We start from the raw sequence: 14,975 nt of genomic DNA on the forward strand, positions 1-14,975 counted from the left end.
ACACTTGGATGAAAGGGGTTTTGTCCACTTGGATGAAAGGGGTTTTGACTCTGCAAAGCCCCTGCATAGCACTTCCCAAGTGCTGACAATCAGCTGATTTCTGGCACTTGAGAAACACAGTACGGTATACACTTTTTGATCCACATGGTTTCAAACCATTTGGTCATAAATGGGTCACATGACACCACTGTCAAACCACCCACCTGTCAAACTTATACTTGCAAGTATTGTTTGTGTGATAGTTGTAACAGTTTCAAAGGACCCTATATTAATTCTTAGAGTAACGTTTTTGTAAAAAAAAAATGGCAAGAATATAAATGAAAATCATTAACCAAATGGAAGAAATTTCCATCCTTTTTATTATCTCCAAAGGAGGAGGAGGAGGAGGAGGAGGAGGAGGAGGAGGAGGAGGAGGAGGAGGAGGAGGAGAAGAAGAAGAAGAAGAAGAAGAAGAAGAAGAAGAAGAAGGAGGAGGAGGAGGAGGAGGAGGAGGAGGAGGAGGAGGAGGAGGAGGAGGAGGAAAGGGTTAGCCTTGGTATAGTTATTTACTGATTTCTTTTTCAGTTCCTCAATTGGTCTCATATATTAGAAGCGCAAATACTTTGGAAAATATTGGCTAGCTGAAATGAGCTGAATAATGATGTTATCAATACTGTAAATTGAATAATTCCTCAGTTTAACACATGCTTCTAATTATTCTCTTCAATCAATACATTTTCTTCTCCAGAATGTAAATACTTGCTTCTGAAAGAAACAAAAGGTAAGGATGAGCTGAAACAGGGGCGCCTCTTCTGATCAATATTTTGCACCCATGCTCAGATGAAGAATTCATTTCTGCCTTCATCTTTCAGAGGGCCCAAGAAAGATATTTGCCCCTCTAAAGTGACAGCATTACAGTGCAAAGGCATATCCCTGGGGACAGGAAGTGTTTTGCTAGCAGAAGGCGGAACAGGGTCCAATTTGGATATCTATCCCTCTGTCCTTTGGATGTCCCTTGTTGTTGAGGTGGAGATTTCTTCTGTCCACCTGCTTAGCCCCTCCCCAGCATCCAAATCAGTATCTCTCAAGCCACTGGGCCCCTCCCCAGGATCAGTGGCCAGACTCTCACCTCAGTCCTCCATCCCCTTCTGACCAGCCCTGCCAGGAAGTCTCATCGGAACGCAGGACATGTTATCAATCATACAGGGGGAACCATGTGCATCTACTGCTCTGTGCAGGTCTTGAGTAGAGGCAGCACCAACCGTCTTCCCTACTCTCCCTACTATGTATTCAAAGTCATGTCTAAATGGTCCTCAGCCCTCAGCCCTGTGAGACCTTAATTGTGAAACGCCTGCTGAGCTTATGGCTGTGCAGCAGTTAGCTTGGCCCTGGGGAAACTGCATTGTGAAATGTTTTTTGTGTGTGCGCATATGTCTGTTTTGAACAAAAACACAGGGTCAAGGCAGGCAGCTCCAGAAGTGTCTACAACACAATAAACAGAGCAGTTGAGGCGAGCGCTTCACCTGATCAAGGGAGATTAACTCTTTTCGATTTACTTTCTGCATCTTCAGAAGAGTGCTACTGTGCCTAACTGTCATTCATCCCCTATGGTAGCTGGCTTTTAAAATCCCCTGCAAAGGTATTATCTGTTGATAAACCTGTGCCAAACATCTATGAAATATTATAGAGCTACCTAAGACTCAATTAGCTTAAAATAGTAGACACAGTATCTGGATTTTATTCAAATCCATTTTTGATTCATTTGCCAGCATGATATTTTTAAAGGGGCTTGGTTATTTCTTCTTTCACTATTACGCTTACTTTAGATTTGAATTTGTGCACTAAATAACTAAATACACGGCATGCATTTATGTAATAAATCCCCAAGCTTTCAAACCATTATGCTTTTTATCCAGATCTATTGATATTATGCAATCTTCACAGGACGCAACTGTCTCTATTCACCAGGGACATTCCCTTTTTTCCCATTTCCTTGTAAACCACTTCTCCCATTTTGCCTCTTCTTCAAAGTTTGGGGGTGCCCTAAAAATATGGTCAATGTGTGAAGTTGCACAAATGTGCACTAGACAAATTATCACAGTCAGGCTGCATTCAGACAGCACTTTATTCCCTTTTCCCAATGTTTCCTTACCTGGTAATTTATGTGTTCTACATGAACTTTCACACAGCATGAAAGATTTAGTGAAAACGGCACGGAGCAAGCTAAATACGGCTTTCAACAATGTGTCGTGGATGGAGAAGAGAGAAGCTGCTCAGGCACTAGTCCTTCGTCTGATAACAAGGTCTTCTAAGTACACAAAAACACCCTTAATTTCACCTGTGAAATCTTGAAGGGTCTGCTGGGCTCTCTGCAGCGTTCTCAAAATATTTTGACCTATTCTTTAAAAAGAAAGAAAAAACTCATGCAGAACACTTAAGCTGGAATCTGGAGTCAATCAAAAGAATATAAACAAAGTTGTTCCAGCTGACACACACTTATCTGCCATTCCAGTGTGACTTTCTCCACCTATGTCATTACCAGATAATGATTACTCAGAGTCCAGGGGCTACTTAATTCTGGGCTCCAATCCAGACCTCAGTCAACAGGATGGTATCCTAGGCAATGAAGTCTATACCAAGCTGCTTTCAAGTCCCTGAAAAAGGATGTACACCGTCTTAATCTACTGTGGCGACTTGGATGATGCACTCATCAATGCAGGGTGGCTTTGAGGCCTTGGTTTGCCAAATGAGTGTGTATGAGTTCCAGGGAGAGGGAAACATAAAAGATGTAAAAAGAACACCGACCTGATCGCTCTGAAGTTTACAGCATGTTCTTCTTTGAAGGAGAACTACCTGAAAATGATTTACGGATGGTATTTAACTCCGAGTAGGCTTGCTAAGGTTTATAAGACTGAAAATGCTGGAGATGCAAGGAAGTTGAAGGAACGTTCTTTCATATGTGGTGGACCTGTAAAAGGGTAAAAGTATTGGGAAATAATCCAGAATGAATTGGGAAAAAAATAATGTTTAAAAGTACCTTTTCCAATAAAAAACAGAAAGCTTTTCGTTGGGGATAATTCAGACTGAAATTCCCAGGTGTCAAAAAATGGTTATTTATGTATGCCACTACTGCAGCCCATGTTTTGTTGGCCCAAAAATGTAAAACAAGTGAGATCCCAACTAAAGAAGAATGGCAACTTAAACTGATGGAATATGTGCAGCTTGCGGATTTAACATATAGAATAAGAGAACAAGAAGAACATACATTTAGAGAAGATTGGAAAATGTTTATTGAATGTATGGAGGAAAATTGTGTACACTTCAAAACATTGGCAGCATTAAGATAAATTCAACAGTGTAAACAAGTTTTGATAGATGTAATAATGGATTACTGAAAGGTTTAGTTTATGTAAAATATGCAGGAATTTATGATATACAAAAAGAACCATGGAAAGAGAAGAGAATTGACATTTTAAGGTTGTTTAAATGAATATCCTAAATTGTAAAACAAAAAATTTAATTAAAAAATGAGAGAGAGAGAGAGAGAGAGAGAGAGAGAGAGAGAGAGAGAGAACACGCACCTACTGGAGGAAAATGGAAATAATAAATGTGGTTTTCTATTTGCAAGCTGCATTTGGAACATTTAGTCACAGTCACAGGTGAGTTGGGGTTGTTCTATCAAGTGGGGAGAGTCTTCTATTCATGGAGGTTTCCTTGCATAATCAGGGTTCTGAATCACAAGTGCAGCCTCCATGTGTACAAGAAGCTCCCTGCTTTGGAGGGTTGCCCTTAACACACCAAGGGATAGAAAGATGGGGAAGGCGGCTGCTGCAGAGGGTGGGGCTTGCCTGCATGCCCCCACTTTTTTTCTGCGATTAGAAGCATAGGAAACTGCCTTATATTGAATCAGAGCATTGGTCCATTTGGTTTAATCCAGCAGCAACTTTCAGACAATTGTCCTACCAGCTCTTCCCAGAAGTGCTAGTGATCAAAACTGGGACTACCCGTAGATGCTCTTCACTGAGGTCCAGCACCGAGGGCCTTCTGGCAATTCCCCCATTGTGAGAAGCGAAGTTACAGGGAACCAGGCAGAGGGCCTTCTCGGTAGTGGCGCCCGCCTTGTGGAATGCCTTCCCATCAGATGTCAAGGAGAAGAACTATACAACTTTTAGAAGGCAGCCTTGTTTAGTGAAGTTTTTAATATTTGATGAATTATTGTATTTCAATCTTTTGTTGGAAGCTGCCCAGAGTGGCTGGGGAAACCCAGCCAGATGGGTGGGGTATAAAATTATTATTATTATTATTATTATTATTATTATTATTATTATTATTCGCATGAATGTCATCATACAAATGAACTGAATGCTTGGAACTGAATACTATGTACATGTGATTGAGTGCACAGTTGCAATTATTGTAAATATGGTGAAGAACCCCATTCTTCTAATAGGACACTTCAAATGGAAGGGGCGTTGGGGGGCATCCAACTAAACAGATCCACCAGCACGAGGATTTCCAATTGCACAGCAGAACTTTCACTTGCTCTCTTCTCCCCATGCTCCCCTGCACCCTCAATCTGCTCCAGATGGGTTTGGGGAAACCTCAGAACAGATTTAGGGAGAGGAGACGGAAGGAAAGTTCATTTACAGAGTCGAAAGCTCTTGCGCTAGCGTATTCATTTCACTGGGAACCACCCATAGCCTTTGCCTTTTTGAAATCCACATTTTTGTTAGTAGGGCAAAGACAAAAGGCTATCTATTGCCAGGAATAAACACCAGGGTAAAGTAAGTTTTTCCACAAACAAATCTTAGATGCATTAGGGGCTCAACATGGCAATACTATTTATGGACTCTTGAAAGAACCAAAAGCTGTGCATATAGATTTGGCTGGAGCAACTATCCTCCCCCCACCAGAATGTCATTATCCACGTCTTGTTTTTTGGTATGCCAGAGCTTACATAATCATCCTAGTAGTTCATACAGTAACTGCATAGCAAAGTAGGGCCAGGAGGAGATTGTCTTCTTTTCCTGAGCTCCTGGGTAGGTCAACTTCTCAATGAGCCAGCATCTTCTCACCCTGAAGCTTGTATTATCTAGTGGTCCTTGAATATTTTTAATAGATTGGACCTACAGAGACTGAGGGCTTCCCTTGTCTGACCGTAAAGGTAAATGTATGTGTGTGTGTTTTTAAAAAATAATTATTTGAGATCCCCATGAAAGGTTTTCTGAATGTCAAAGAGAAGGAGAGAAATCAAGGGTTTAATTCACAGTCCACAGATCTGTTGTCATGAAAACGCTAGCAGCAGACTTTACTAACCTAAGGAGACATTTCCATGGCGAGCCTGCAATTTTCCCATACAGATAAACTATCCATCTTTTAACTCATTTGTATGCAGCAGAATTCTTGTCTGAACCCTTCAGGTTATGACCATGACACTGGGATACTTTTTATTTTTTTTCACCTTCGCTTAATTGAAAATCACAAGGTAACAATAGCTAAGTTCTGTGCTGTATAATCTCTTCATCTCTCTGGAAAATCAATGATTCCAAGGCAGACCGCTACTAACAGAACCATAAAGTAATTCAAATATCTCCTGCTATATCACTACTTTTGTCTTTGCTGTTGATTCCATTCATTCACTCCCCCACAAAAAAAAACCTGGTTCAGTTCTTTCCCCTGCTACAAAAATTCTAAGGCTGTAATCAAACCCTACTTGTCTGAGAGTAAGACCAATTTAGAATCATAGAATTGTAGAGTTGGAAGGGACCCTGAGGGTCATCTAGTCTAACTCCCTGCAATGCAGGAATCTCAAGTAAAGCACCCCTGACAGATGGCCATCCAACCTCTGTTTAAAAATCTCCAGTGAATAGTCCACCTTCCAAGGGAGTCCATTCCACTGTTGAACAGCTCTTACCATCAGAAAGTTCTTCCTGATGTTTAGTCAGAATCTCCTTTCTTATAACTTGAAGTCATTGGTTTGGGTCCTACCCTCCAGACCAGGAGAAAACAAGTGTGTTCCAACTTCCATGTGACAGCCCTTTAGGTATCTGAAGATGGCTATAATATCTCCTCTCAGTCTCATTTTTCCCCCCAGGCTAAACTTGCCCAAATCCCTCAACCGATCCTCTTAGACTTAGTTTCCAGATACTTTATTGACTTGGTTGCCCACCTCTGCACACATTTCAGCTTGTCAAAATTCTTCTTCAATCATGGTGCCGTCAGTTGGACACAGTACTCCGGTTGTGGTCTGAACGAGGCAGAATAGAGTGGTATTATGACTTCCCTTGATCGAGACACTATACTTCTGTTGATGCATCCTTTTCACATGTATTACTGAAAAGCCAGGTGTCCCCCACCTTATATTTGTGCAGCTGGTACTTCCTGCCTGAGTGTGGAACCTAACGTTTGTCCCTATTGAAATTCATTTTGTTGGTTTGGACCCAGTTCTCCAAGCTGCTAAGGTCATTGTGAATCCCAGTTCTGTCTTCCAAAGCATTAGCTACCGCTCCCCAACTTGGTGTCAATAGGACTTACTTCTGAGTAGACATGTTTAGGATTGCACTGTAAGGTACTAATAGCTATGTGGCTTTCCACATTCGTAGCCCTCTAGATGTTCCTGGACTACAATTCCCATCATCTCTTACCCTTGGCCATCCTAGTTGGGGCTGATGGGAGTTGGAGCCCAACATCTGGTGTTCCAGAGGCTCTTGACTCCTATTTTTTTGGAACAGCTTCTTCTGGAATGGGCATATCTAAATGAGCAGAAAATATTGATTCTGAGATCTACAGTCTACTGAAAGATGCCTCTTCACTCGTTAGAAATTTGCTTTTTAAAATGAAGGGCACATAATAATTTTGTGCCCAGTTCCAAGTTCCTTGCAGAATCCGTACCGCCCTGTGCATTTATATACAGCTCACATACTGATATTTAATTATGAAACAACGATTCAGTATACGGCAAATTCCTGTGTTCTAGGGGCTGCTTGAAAACCTATACCCTAGTCTTATGAAAACCTATAGTCTTTCTCTTTTTTTGGAAGGGAGTTTAAAACTTATTAACACATATTCAAAATGAGACCTCAGCCAGCCACTTCTGTGTGCCCAGATGTCAAGTGCATATATCATCATTCTTCCCTCTCTCAAAAAAGTGTTGTGAGACTTAATTAATTAATGTCTGTAAAGCATGGCGAGATCCTTGTATTATTAAGTGCACTCCTCGTCCAGTTCCCCAAGTGACTCCTCATTGCCAGAAGCAGTATCTCCTGTCTATTATCAACAGGCAAGCAGCCAACAGAAGAAAGGCAGGAGAGGAATTGGTACTAGGAGAATCGGTTTTTTAAAAGACACTTAAATGTAAGAAGAGCAAAGGAAACCAAAAAAAAAGAGCATCACAGAAGGGGGGCAAACTCTGGAATAAATCAGAGCCTTCTTATCTCTTATTTTTCTCCACCCTGTGGGCTGATTTCTATGGCTTTAGGCTATAGTGCTATGCAGTTATGTATGGGAGTACGTGAACATGTCAGCTTTTTATCCTTAGGATGAGGCCAACGTCATCCTAATTCATCCTAAGAAAAGCACTGCTGGATCAGGCCCATCTCAACCAGCAACTTGTTCTCACAGTAATAATATTAATAATAATATTATTTCCCCAGCCACTCTGGGTGGCTTCCACAAAGACCAAAAGTACACTAAGATGTCACACATTAAAAACACATTTAAAACCTTAAGATGTCTTCTGAATGTCAGGTAGTTGTTTATCTCTTTGACATCTGATGGGAGGGCGTTCCACAGGGCGGGTGCCACTACCGAGAAGGCCCTCTGCCTAGTTCCCTGTAGCTTTGCTTTTCTCAATGAGGGAACCGCCAGAAGGCCCTTGGCGCTGGACCTCAGCACCCGGGCAGAACGATGGGGGTGCAGATGCTCCTTCAGGTATACTGGGCCAAGGCCGTTTAGCCAAACACAAATCCAAACACACGAGGCCGAGTAGCCAAACACAAATCCGTGTGAAGTCTACAAGCAGAACCTGGGTCCAGCACTACTCTCCTCTCTGATGATTCCCAGAAAGTGGAATTCAGAGGCATGCTTCCTCAGATAGCAGAGAGAGAACATAGTCATTTGACCTGGTAGCCACTGACAGCCATATCTTCTGGGAATTCAACTAATTCTCATTTAAAGCCATTGCTACATCTTGTGGGAGCAGGCTCCATATTTTAACTATGCACTGTCAGTCCCTGGATGGCCCCAGGTACTAATATTATAAGAGATGGAGAAAAACTTATACCTAGCCACTTTTTTCACACTATGCATCATTTTAAAAACCCATGTCAACAACAACAACATGTAGTGGGGTTTGTGTCATTTTGTCTTTATATTATGAAACATTAAAACTCAATGAAAGAAGAGATAAAACACTTACTCTTTGCAGGCAACAACCTTTATTCTCCATGGTCTTAGGAAAAGGGTCTTTCGCATCATCTCCTACCTTACCCTTTTAACCGGTGATGTCAGGGATTGAACCCAAAGCTCTCTGCATGCAAAGCGGTGAGATGTTCTGCTTTCCGATTGGCCGCAGCCAGATGTTCTGGTGGAATTCTGCATGTAGACTGCAATCAAACATGCAGATTAGATTCTTAAAGACTTTGGGCAGTGCTCAAACTACAAGAGGGCAGAGAGCGCCCCACTGCTTTTCTGGATGTTCCCTCCTTAACTACTTGTTAATTGTATTCAGCTTTATTTAGATGCCACAAAGCCCTGCCAGGTCAGATTCTGCTTGTCCCTCCAAGCAGGTCACTCCCTTCCTTTCCTCCCTTTTTGCTCTCTCCTTTCTCTGCAAAGGCAGATCTTATTTTTAATGCAGCTGCTTTGTACAAGCTCTCTTGTGCATTAAAGAGCTGTTTTTTTAAGAGAGAGAGAGAGAGAGAGAATACACACACACACACACACACACACACACACACACATATATATATATATATATATATATATATATATATATATATATATATTCTCTCTCTCTCTCTCTCTACCAAAGTAGAGAGTTTGGTGAGAGATGGCACAACAGAAAAATCACCAGTCCACACAATATGTTCCAGCACATCTACAGTCGGGTAACAAGCATTTTTTTCCCCTGGTTTTCCCCTTGATTGGTTAAAATCCAGGTTAACTGTGGAAAAACTTCAGGCTGCCACTTGAATGGGGAGAACATCATGTAGATGATGCCCTCCCCGAAAATCAAGGCACATTCAGCATAAAGCCACATTAAACTCCTGTGGGGAAGAGCCAGTCTTTTAATTGTGTAGGTTCTTTGGCACATTAGACTACCGATGTTTGCAATAAGAAGGTGAAGAGGCTATACTGATTGATTTTACATTGTTCTATATTTTCTATTGGCATAGATTTTATTCATTTTCATATTTTAAGTACAACTTTTCAATTTGCATGGTGTGAAATGAGTTTTCCATATGCACAGTAGGAACCATCCTGACCATAGCATACATATACATATACATATACATATACATATACATATACATATACATATACATATACATATACATATACACATACATATACACATACACATACATATACGTGTGTGTGTGTGTGTGTGTGTGTGTGCTGCAGGCAGGCAGGCTGAAGATGGAGCAAGCAGTAATGCTTCTTTAAAAAGCCATCCTTTTCCCGTTTCACGTGCCAAGCCATGTTGCTGTTTTGTAATGATCTGCTTCCATCAGAGTGCACAATTCCTCCTCCCGTCTGACTCTGCTGATCATTTTGGTAATTAAGTCTCTTTTGATTCTCTTTGGCAGCACACCATCTGCACAAGAAGGCACACCTGGAAAACTGGCTTGTCTCTGGTTTGGCTGTCCTTGATTAAACTCTGTTTAAAATGGAAAACCTTAATCAAAAGACCTGCCTTCCAGGAGAGAGCTGGGCTTGTACTCTTTCTCTCTCAACACCGTTCCTCCCTCCAAGATGCCTTCAAAAGCCAGAAGCTCTGAGATTCGGCTTTTGAAAGGTCCCCAAAATGCCCACGGTGCACAGGCTCTACAAACGAAATAATTTACCATTAAAAAGCAGCAAAGAAACTCACAAATTCTAACAGAGACTAAACCCAAAGACAGCTCTCAGATATGATACCATATAATTGGCTTCCTCTGAAGTAAGTAAGTACACTTTCCACAGATTTTTAAAATAAACATAAGCCATAAGTTTCCTCCATGTGCTCAGTGCAGGCCATATCTGCTGCCCCACCACCACCAATGTGAACATTCCAGTGACTCCATTCTGACCTCCATGTATTTGGTGGGAGGCCTTGAAGACCTGGGTGCCTTTGTGCATACTGTTAGGATATTTCTGTTCCACCTTAAAGAGGGGACGGGCTGTTGTGAGTCACAGCCTGCGTATTTCCTGTTCACAGGATGTTTCTGTTTGTCTATTGCTTTCGTTTCTCTCTCTGTGCCTGAGACACTGAAGCAGGCAGTCATGTTTTCTCTTTGTTCTGACCAACGCTGAATAAAGTTGTAAATATGCTCTCCTGAGTGCATCTTTCGCTGTGCATTATCTGCTGATAGAGCGTGCACCAGTTCTGGAATGTGGCAAGCTATTTCTGGAGCTCGTGTCGCTAATTGCTGATACTGTATCTACGGGAGATCGATGGATCGTCCGGAGGCGACTTGGGGGCCATGATGGACTTTGTCTCCCTGGCAGTATCCCAACACATACGGCTATTTTCACATTGGTTCCTCCATGCAGTCAAGAGCACTGCACAATCACCTTCTGAAAATGGCTACAGTAGAACAAGAAAGAGTGTTATCTATCCTGTTACATTATGTAATTTTAAAACTCACTGGTTTTTTAGTTACCATAGGTCTCTGAAAAGCAGACCCTCCAAGCGTCCCTATTTTCCAGGGAAAGTCCCAACTTTACAGAAACCATCCCAGTTTCTGATTTGAACCCAGAATGTCCCTCTTTTCCTTAGGATGTCCCTATTTTCATCTGCAAAATATGGGAGGGTATGGTAGGACATCCTTATTTTCACCGGAGGGTATGCAGTTATGTGACCCCCCTCTCCCCCCGAGCCAAGGAGATAAGTAACTATACAACCTTTAGAAGACATCTGAAGGTGTTCTGTTTTTATATATGTTAGAAGCAAGTTAGAGTGGCTGGGGCAGCCCAGTCACATGGGTGGGGTATAAATAATAAAAATATTGTTTTTATTATTGTGGAACAGGATGCCCCTATTTTCATCTGAGAAGTGTTGGAGGGTATGGAAAAGAACGTAAGGTAAATAAACATACTCATGGAATGGAACTTATACATATGGTGTGTGCAATGTCTGTTACACTGGAACTACACTGGGAAGAAAACCACCCTCCTCTTTTAGACTTCAACAAGGGAGTAAACATCTCCCAAGCAAGGGGGAATCTCAGTCCCTAAGTTTGGGTTAGCTGCTGTCCTGAGGAGCATTCAAGGAATACTGCTGCCCATAGAGGCCAGCTCTAAAGAAGTCTTTCTCCCCATTGCTACTTACCTTAGATGATGGGGGAAATACCAGCAATGGAGACAGTGTCCGATAGAGTCACATGACCGACTGGCATGTTCTCTCTCTCCTGGTCGTTCGCTCGGGAGATTCAAAATCTTTCTCCAGCCTGAACATCACAGCGACTGATACCTCACAGGCATCAGCACACTTCAGGATCAGCAGAGTATAGGCAGTCAGCGTACAGACTCAGTAGCGCAGCTTTTTTGGCTAAACTATGTTTATTTACATATATACACTCGGAGCATCGTAACTCAGCTCCTTCCTCTTCAGCATCAGACAGCAAAGAGAAAGAATAGAGGACAAATGTTCTACATCACAGAAACACAGTAATATAAACATCCTGTCTCCGTCACTTCCCACAATGTGGAATGAAAACATACAGTCATGTGATAAAAACAATCCCATGACTGCAACACTGGGAATGAATCCTAACAGACAGATGTGTCATCACACTACTTTAACAAGCACATCTTAGCAGTGGAGGCTTGTATGTTAGGGCAAACAAGACACAGTCATACCAACCTCAGTCTGTCCTCAGACAACCCCCACCTTCCTGGCATCTTATTTATGGGCACTCCAGGGAGGGAGGGAGATGCCTGTCAGCTTTCTGTTTCTTTGTCTCAGTGTTGCCCTTGCGGGACTCATCAGGCAGGAGAAGAAAAACAAAACTGGAATTTGTAGGCCCTACCTGTCATTGGCTCCAGCTCCACCTCCTCTCAGCCTCCTTACTTTCTGCCCTACCATTTTCCAATGGTCACCAGCTGCACATTAGCTGAATATATTACATCAACAGGATGTCATGAGTGGATGTTTCCAGCCCCTTCATTTTCTAAACCAGTTGCTGTCACGTGGTTTTACTTCCCAAACAAAAACACCAAAGGGCAAGTGAAAGTGACAGATCCTCAAAATACCTTTTAAGGGGTAGGGGTGGAAGGATACAGGGGAAAAAACCACAAGGAGATTTTATGCTGTGCTTGTCTGAGAGGCCCACTATAGATGGAGAAAGGTGACTTTTGTCTGCCTTTGTGCCATATAGATTTTGGAACTACTCCAAGGGCTGAAACAATCCATTGTATAAATTAGACGAACTCTTGTTGGCTCTTTTACAGGCAGCTTCCATCTCTGTGTTTGTGAAAATTACAATTAAAATACAGGGCTGCCTTAAGTCTCTCAGGCCACATAGTCTTCTGCCTAATGCTCCATTTCTGTCCATGTAGTAGCCCGCTTCAGAGATGTGAGATAATATTGGGTGGGGAGGAGACAGAATGTACTCTGCATATGTTCAGGAATATGTGTTTCTTGAAAAATAAAAAGCTATTAACCTATGGCATTCCAAACAGATTCTGAGTATCCACTTGAATCCCTCCCACAAAATCCCTGCATTAGCAATCTGAGTCCCTTTTACCCATCAAAAAGAAAGAGGAAGTCATTCTTCTCCCACCCCACTTACCATAATAGCATCTTGACCAGGGGCTCCCTCAAACCAAGCAGTGCCGCTGGCTAAATCTCAAAATGCATTTAACATGGGAAGTGTTCAAATTACCGAGGAAGAAAGAATCACTTGAAAGCCGACAATGGCCTCCTCTAATGGGTTGCTTAACAGCAAGGATGCAATTACAAACAACAACAAAATGTGCTTCATTTACCAAGCAATATATTCTTTATCCTTGAGGAAAGACTTTCTCAGGTAGCAAGGTGGCCCGCCTAATTATGCTAATTTCAAATCTGCTGCAATGAAATTCAGGTCATGGGGGACAAATTGTCACAGAGGATGGAAGCAATGTGCACTGTGTGGCAGCATTAAAAGGGAACAATTTAAATCCCCCCAAAAGTCATTGTGTGTTGGAGGACTATGGATGGAATCATAGATCTGGAAGGACCTTTGCAGTCCAGCCTCCTGTTGAGTGTAGGAGACCCAGAGCTGCAGTGTCCACAAATAACAGTTGCTCAGTCTCTGCTTAAAGACCTCCAGCATGGGAGAGCCCACTACATTTTAATTGGCTCCATTGTCAAACTGCTCTTACCATTAAGAAGCTTTTCCTAATGTTAGACCGAAGCTTACTCTCCTGTAACATATTAACATACTTAATAGCTAATGCATATACTTGCCGTGGACAAACCTCAGGGTGCCCCATTCCTTCTGTGCCATTTGCTCTCACATATTAATTTGTTCAGTATATGTCAGGGACCCAGGAGAGGGGGTCAGCGATTTATGGGGTTTGGTGCTGCCTGCAAGGTGGCAGCCATGGCAGCAGGATGTCAGGGACTGGCTGAAGGGGATGAGATTGAGGAGGAATGGTGGAGATCGCCCACCCCCCTTCTCCTGAAGCTTCCAGAGAAGAGGAAGGCAGTACAGTGGTACCTTGGTTTATGAACTTAATCCTTTCCAGAAGTCCGCTCTTAAACCAAAGCATTCTTAAGCCAAGGCGTGCTTTCCCATAGCAGCGGGGAACTCAATTTCCAAATGGAACACACTCTACAGGAAGCGAAACATGTTCTTATTCCAAGGCAAAGTTCACACCTACTTCTGGGTTTGCAGCGTTCTTAATCCAAGTTGTTCATAAACTAAGCTGTTCTTAAACCAAGGTACCACTGTATTGAATTACAGCAGTGGTTTGAGGAAGGTCACAGCTCAGGGACAGGCGAACAAAAGAGTTGAGAGGAGTTGGGAGAAGGGAGGGCAGAGACAGAGCCAGGGGAGACAGAGCAGCTAGCTATCATGTTATCACTGGAGAGTATTTCTGACCCCCCTTCTCCCAGAACTCAGCGTTCATTGAGAGTGCAAGAGCAAAGGACTCAGCGGCAATTAGCCCCTGGCGGCCACCATAAGGGGAAGTGCTGTTGCTAGGCAAGGAGTGGGGAGGAGCTCCGTTTGAGCCATGCCATTAATGGGATACAGACTGCATTCCTTGTCTCTCGCTATGATGATTGAATAAGCTCATTAGTAAGAACTCTGTTTTTCTCTGCTTCTTGCTGTCACCAGGGGAGGGAGAGAATTCCCCAAACCTGACACAGGAGGAGGAAGGGCAGGGCAGTCCGAGATGGAGGGAGGTGCTCAGGATGCGGTGGAGAAGAAAGAGACTGTTCATGCAAGGTGTGGGCTGGTAGACTCCCCGCCATCCACCATCCCACTGTCTCCTAGAACCAGGAGAGGCATGCAGAGGGAAGAGCAGGGACATCTTCTGTGTAGGCAGAGCCTCAGGTTGCACATGCACACCCCATCAGATGAGGGTGCATAAGCTGGGGAGGAATGGTCACCCTGTTGCTGCAACTGCTCCACAGGGCACAAATCAATTGACTTACAGTAAGTTCCTTTGGCAGTGGTAGTGAAAGGGGAGAAAATTAAGCTAACCCTATGGTGTGCTGAACCCAGCATCCTGGTGTTGATGCAAATCTACCACTCCCTGTTCATCTGATCAGTCATTAGATGAGTGGAATGGAGCCAGCAATC

The sequence above is a fragment of the Podarcis liolepis genome, assembly GCF_965112155.1.
Source record: "Podarcis liolepis genome assembly, chromosome: 12".
NCBI classification, from domain to species: Eukaryota; Metazoa; Chordata; class Lepidosauria; order Squamata; family Lacertidae; genus Podarcis; species Podarcis liolepis.